The sequence below is a fragment of the Telopea speciosissima genome, chromosome 6 (genome assembly GCF_018873765.1).
Source record: "Telopea speciosissima isolate NSW1024214 ecotype Mountain lineage chromosome 6, Tspe_v1, whole genome shotgun sequence".
Lineage (NCBI taxonomy): Eukaryota > Viridiplantae > Streptophyta > Magnoliopsida > Proteales > Proteaceae > Telopea > Telopea speciosissima.
The window spans coordinates 7256550-7262915 of NC_057921.1; the positions used below are offsets into that span (position 1 = coordinate 7256550).

Consider the following 6366-nt stretch of genomic DNA (forward strand, 5'->3'; position numbering starts at 1 on the left):
CAAAATTACATGAATAAAAATAATCTTATTTTAGTAAATAAATTGTAATATTCAATTAACCAAAATGCATGTTATTACTCAAAACCCTTGACTAATTGATTTAAATGACCCAAAACAAGCAGACAAAATGAGAATTGGTTTCCCCATGACTGAAACAATTTAAGGGATTTCACTACTCCAGTTCTCTGCAGTGAAGGCTATCTGAACCTTTTTAGATTTGTGAATTAGACTCAGGCTCTGCTTCTCTGATGTCATTATTCAGAGGCTTGGAAGCTCTGGTTTCTTTCCCATATTTCCTTTTTCTTAATTGGACAAAAAGGTTTTGACTTCAAGATGCACCAATAGCAAAATCACAAAGCCTTCCAAACTCCCCTTTCTTTTTTACTTCCAAATTAAATGAGAACATCTAAACCATTTAATAACACATAATTTTGAAACACATTCAACAAAGCTAACAAAACAACAGGCGGAAGGTTTTCAATCCACTTAAACAACAAATAAGATCATATTAACCAAAGGTGTCAGAAAGCTTACCATTGATTCCAATCTTTGTCTTGGCACTGCTCCGTGTTTCTAAACCCAAGAAAGGGGAAGGAGAAAAATTAACACCCAAAATATACCCCTTGACGTGTGATGTGGAGAGAGAAAGAAGAAGAAGAAGGAGGAAGAGGAATGCAAAGGAAATCGACGAAAGAGGCTTTAGGGAGGAGATAAAAATGGGAAGAAATATACTCTTCTCAAAGGGATTCTTTTCTTCTTTAACCGTAAATTTGGTGGATTGAGTTTCCAAAAAATGAAAAAAAAATATTATTTATTATAAATATAAAAAGTTTATGGTAAGGGTACCATAAACATGTGAAAAATATAAAGAAATGAGAAAAGTTTAATGATAGAGAAATAGTATTTAAAAAAGAAATAAGGGTAAAGTAGTCAAGTGAAAAAATAGCCACGAAATATGAGTTCATGCACTTATATAATAGTATGATTTAAGCCTTTATATTCTTGTATTTTCATGCTTGAACAGAGCTACTCGAGGTGTTTTTATGTGTTTTCAGGTTTTAGGTCCATGCGTGAAAGAGAAGCCCAAATGATGCTAAGAAGCCTTTGTAGAGCTGAAATGCAAGGAATCAAGTTTTAAAGAAGCCCATGTCCATAGGCCCCAGAATTAATTTCATATATGGGCTGGACCATTGGGCCATGAAGACCCAAGCAAGCAAATTCAAAATTCCCTAGGGGGCAGCCCATATTCCCATAGAAAATGCCAAGGGGTATTTTTGTCCAAGTACATTGTTGGTGACATCTAGCATTTTCAGTTGTGGAGTAGAGCTTAAGTCAAAGTAAGCTACTCAACCTTGGAAGATTGGATAGATTATCTTGGTGATTTTGTTGAGATCTTCTATTTTTTGAGAATTGTGGATCCAATCTCCACCTCCCTCTCTATTTTTGAAACAAAACTTCAATCTTTCTCTCCCTTTCTTCTTGTAAAAAAATAAAATAAAATATTGACCAAGGAAATCTTTCCTTTGGCTGGCCGAATTTTGCAAGAGGGATTGGGGGTCGTGGTTATAAATAGGGGGGGGGGGGTCTTCTCCCTCTTGATAGGCATTCATTATCTCTTTAGTCTTTTGTTTTAGCATTCTTTCGCTTCTTTTTTTTTCCTTTCTAGTTTCTTTGTCTAAGCTTAGAACTTTAATGTAATTTTATCTTTTTCACTCTTAAATCTAATGTAATTTAGGACTTTTAATCCCCATCCCCTTCTTACATGGGTGTAATTCAAAGTGTTGATTCAAGTTTAAGGTTGGAAAGTTTTCTTCAATGGTTCAAGTTCATGTTCTACAAAAAAGCTAAGTTCTTTCATCTTTTGATTTTATTTTTATAGTTTAGTTTTAATGTTCTCTTCATCAACCCCCTCTCCTTCCATCGATTTTCCCATGGCCAACTAAACCCTCAACTCTTGGGGTAAGATGAAGCCATGAGGGAAGGATGAGTTGATGATTTGTATGCTTGTGTATTAATGGACATGTTCATTGTTTGGGCTCACAATTGTTGACCGCCGCATTGTGCATGTCATCCTAATGTACTATATGCAATATTGCCATCGTAGCCATTGTGACACCATTCATGTTCATGATTGTTAAGATCTAATTGTGTATTGAATGTGTACTACTCATAGGATATGTTAGCCCTTTTCACCGCATCTCCTATAGACCTAGACCATGATATAACCAATGCTTTGATGTGTTGATCATTGACTTATCCTAACCTTGTGGTGGATTCCATCCCCAAGAGCCCATTTCAATTTGAATCTACCCATCTCATTCTCTTACTTTTTGTGTTAATTCTGTTTGCCCTAGTTTAGCCCAGTTTCTTAATTTGATAGTTGATCTTGGTATTTTTCTTAGTTTAAGTTTAGAGATATAAATTGCTTGTTGAGTACACTTTGCCTTAATTGAGAGTAAAGATTAAGCAACCCGACCTCCTTGAGTTCGACCCGTAGCTACAGCTGATACTATGCGCTTGCGGTTATTTTTCTTATCAAACAAGTTTTTGGCGCCGTTGCCAGGGAGGACAACATTTGTTTAATTTTCACTTTCAATTGATTCGAAGTGTTTTTCATTTATTTTTATTAATTTTGAATATAAAAAAGACCCAGAAAAAAAAAGTGAACTTCTTTGCATTGTTATTTTGTTTTTTATTTTTATTTTTATGTTAGATCTTGATTCACTTTGAGCTAGTTATCTTATCCCATCTATATTTGTGGATCGTGAACTTCTTTCTTTGCACCTCCGATTCATTTTGTTGGGGAAATACAATCGACGGTCCAATCCTGATCATGATGTGGTGATGAGGGATGCTGGCTACCTAATCACCAAAGGGAATAATGACCAATAGCTACGGTAGTAATGACATTGTTTCCTAAGGTGGTTGTAGGTATGACCGATCTACAAGCCATTGATCGTCAGGAGGTTTTGTATTGACGCCGATTCGAAATGAATGCAGCAATTCACATCGAATTTAGAGGAAAAAGAAAGAATTGATATTGCTATCATCTTGTTCTTTTTATTTTTATTATTGCTTATGATATTACTGCCATCTTGTTTCTTTTATTTTTGTTTGGTATTGTGGACTGTGTATTGTTGGTTGGACTCGTAACTCTAAAAACCGTTTAGAGCGAATAAAATTACTAATCATGGCTAAGACTCTTAGGGATAGGTTCTATCCTGCCCGGCGGCACAACCTTCATGCATACTTTTGCCAGACGCCACGGGGAATAACTTTGAACTCAAATCTCAGTTCATCACCATGTTACCCCATTTCCATAGACTGCCTTCTGAGGATGCCTACCTGTTCCTTAGGGAATTTGAGGAAGTGTGCGCTCTCATTAAGATGCAGCAACTTACGGATGATGCTGTGAAACTGAGATTCATCACCTTCTCGCTTAAAGATGGAGCGAAGAAATGGATGTATGGGTTGCCCACTAATTCTATCACTACGCGTAAGACCAACAAAATGAAAAATATCCTACAGTTTAGGTAAAAACCCAATGAATCCTTTTCCAAGCTCATGGAAAGATTCATAGATCTTCTCCAAGAGTGCCTTCACCATGGTCTTGACTAATGGCATTTGTGCCAGATCATCTATGAGGGCATTGATTACCACACCAAGCAAATGTTGGAGTCTATTTGCCCAACAGGGTTCACATCGTTTACAGATGACAATGAAGCTTGGATCTTTTTGGTCAACCTGGCAGAAAAGACTCGGGAGTGGGGGTGAACTCAAGAGAGTGAAAGAGCCATAACTGCCAAAAGATTCTTTGCTGACAATTTTGTGGTGAAAGAAGCCCAATTAGATAGTCTCCTTAAAAGACTAGAAGCCATAGTTGTCAAGGGACCAGCTCCAGTACATTAGATAAACCAGAGTGTTCCTATGTGCAATTACAGCTATGCTCCTACCCATGTTATGGAGGAATGCCTTAATCTTTCTGGGGTGAGCAATGGCAATGAGAATGTAAGTGCCATATACCCGAACAATCCATATAGTAACACTTTCAATCTTGGATGGAAGAATCATCCAAACTTTTGTTGGACCCAAGGGAATAACCAAGCTAGACCCTCCAATTTCCAAAATCAAGGTCAGTTTGTTCCCTAAAGGTCTAATCCCCCTTCTAACTTTGTTAGGCCACCACCCCCAATTCCAAATTTGTAACCCCCTGGGTTTCCAAAAGTAGGTGAGTCAGATAGGATCAGTTCTTTAGAGAAAAGTATGGAACTTCTCAAGAGTACATTCATGACAAGCCAACATAATATAGAGAAGCAAATCTACCAATAGTTACGGCTTTACATGAACGGGAAAAAGGGAAGATGCCAAGTCAACCTAATCCGAATCCTAGGAACTTGAATTTGACTCAGTAAGGACAACCTAATTCGTTGAATTCAATTCAAGAGAATTCACAACATGGAGAGCCCTCCAATCACTGTAATGCTATCTATGCATTAAGGAGTGGCCATGAGTACACACGGGATGTTGTTCTTGTATCACCTGAAAATCCCAAGGACCCTTCTGTTAAGGTCAGTACTGCATCTCCTCTACCAGGTTCATCTGAGGAACCTGAAACCATTACTGATGAGCACCCTAAGCGAGTCTATGTGCCTACTGCGCCTTTCCCAAAGAGATTGGTGAATAACAAGAAAATTGCTTCCACAGACAAAATCCTAAATGTCTTCAAGAATGTGCAGGTCAACATTCCTTTGTTAGATGCAATCTCTCAGGTTCCCACTTATGCTAAAGTCCTCAAAGACTTATGCACTCAAAAGTGAACAACCAATGTGTCGAAGAAAGTCTTCTTGGCTGCAAATGTTAGCTCCATTCTATCTCACCAGATGGTAGCTAAATATAAGGACCTGGGCTGCCCAACCATATCTTGTGTCATTGGCAACATGAAGATTGGTCATGCTTTTCTTGATCTTGGAGCGAGTGTTAGTCTCTTATCTTTCTCTGTCTACCAGTAGTTAGGCTTAGGCAAGCTAAAACCAACTAATGTCAAGCTTCAGCTAGCGGACAGATCAGTTAAGACTCCAATTGGCATGGTTGAGGATGTCTTACTTAAAGTCAGAGAATTTTTATTCCCTGTAGATTTCATCATTTTAGACACCTATCCAGTTGCCAACTTTCGGGACCAGATCCCAATCATTCTTGGCAAACCGTTTCTTGCCACTAGAAATGTCATTATCAATTGCAGGAACGGTATCATGAAACTTACCTTTGGCAACATCTCTGTGGACTTTAATGTCTTTAGGTTGGGTAAGCAACCAAACCTACATGAGGAGGAAGTACATATGCTCCAAGAAATCCCAAAATGCATTCAGACCGACTTTGAGATTGATTTTGATTCTGGATTTCAAGAGTGTTTGGACCAGCTGGGCGATTTTGATGAGGGAATTATGCCTGAGGTTTGGAGTCTCCGACTACCTGTGGAGCCCATTGGACCTCTATCTTCCTCAATGCCCAAACCTTCTATTATTTAGCCCCCTAAGCTTGAGTTAAAGGAGCTGCCTGCCAACCTGAAATATGCTTTCCTAGGTGAGGATCGAACTCTTCTAGTCATAATTGCATCTGATTTAACCTTGAATCAAGAGGATGAATTGATTAGTTTGTTAAAAGAGAACAAGGAAGCAATCGGTTGGACGATGGCTGACATCAAGAAGATTAGCCCTTCAATTGTGCAACATCATACAAATCTCATTGATGGTCACAAACCTTCTAGGGATCCCCAAAGAAGAGCTAATCCTGTGATAAAGGAAGCCATCCAAAAAGAAATCCTGAAGTGCATGGATAATGGATTCATTTATCCCATCGCTGACATCCAATGGGTATGTTCAGTCCAGGTTGTGCCAAAGATATCTGGTATAACTGTAGTTCAATCTGCTAACAATGAATTGATTACAACTCATATTCAAAAGGGATGGAGAGTTTGCATTGACTATCGTAACCTAAATCACTTGGAAGGACCACTTCCCCCTATCTTTTTATTGATCAGATGTTAGAGCGTCTAGCTAGCCATGAGTATTATTGCTTTTTAGATGAATACTTTGGTTACAACCAATTCCTCATTGCCCCTAAGGATCGACATAAAACTATATTCACGTGCCCGTTTGGAACATTTACTTACCGGCGCATACCCTTTGGACTCTGCAATGCCCTTGCAACTTTCCAACGATGCATGACGAGCATCTTTTTAGATATGGTGGAAAAATTCCTTGAAGTCTTTATGGACGATTTTTCCATTCATGGATCCACCTACTCTGAGTGCTTTCATCATCTCCGACTCATTTTGGAGAGATGTAGACAAAAGAACTTAGTCCTCAA

General features: G+C 38.4%; 1 pseudogene; it reads left to right on the forward strand.

Annotated features, from left to right (window-relative positions):
* Nucleotides 1-3387: 3387 nt before the first annotated feature.
* LOC122665419 lies at nt 3388-5525 on the forward strand (annotated as a pseudogene).
* Nucleotides 5526-6366: the final 841 nt, after the last annotated feature.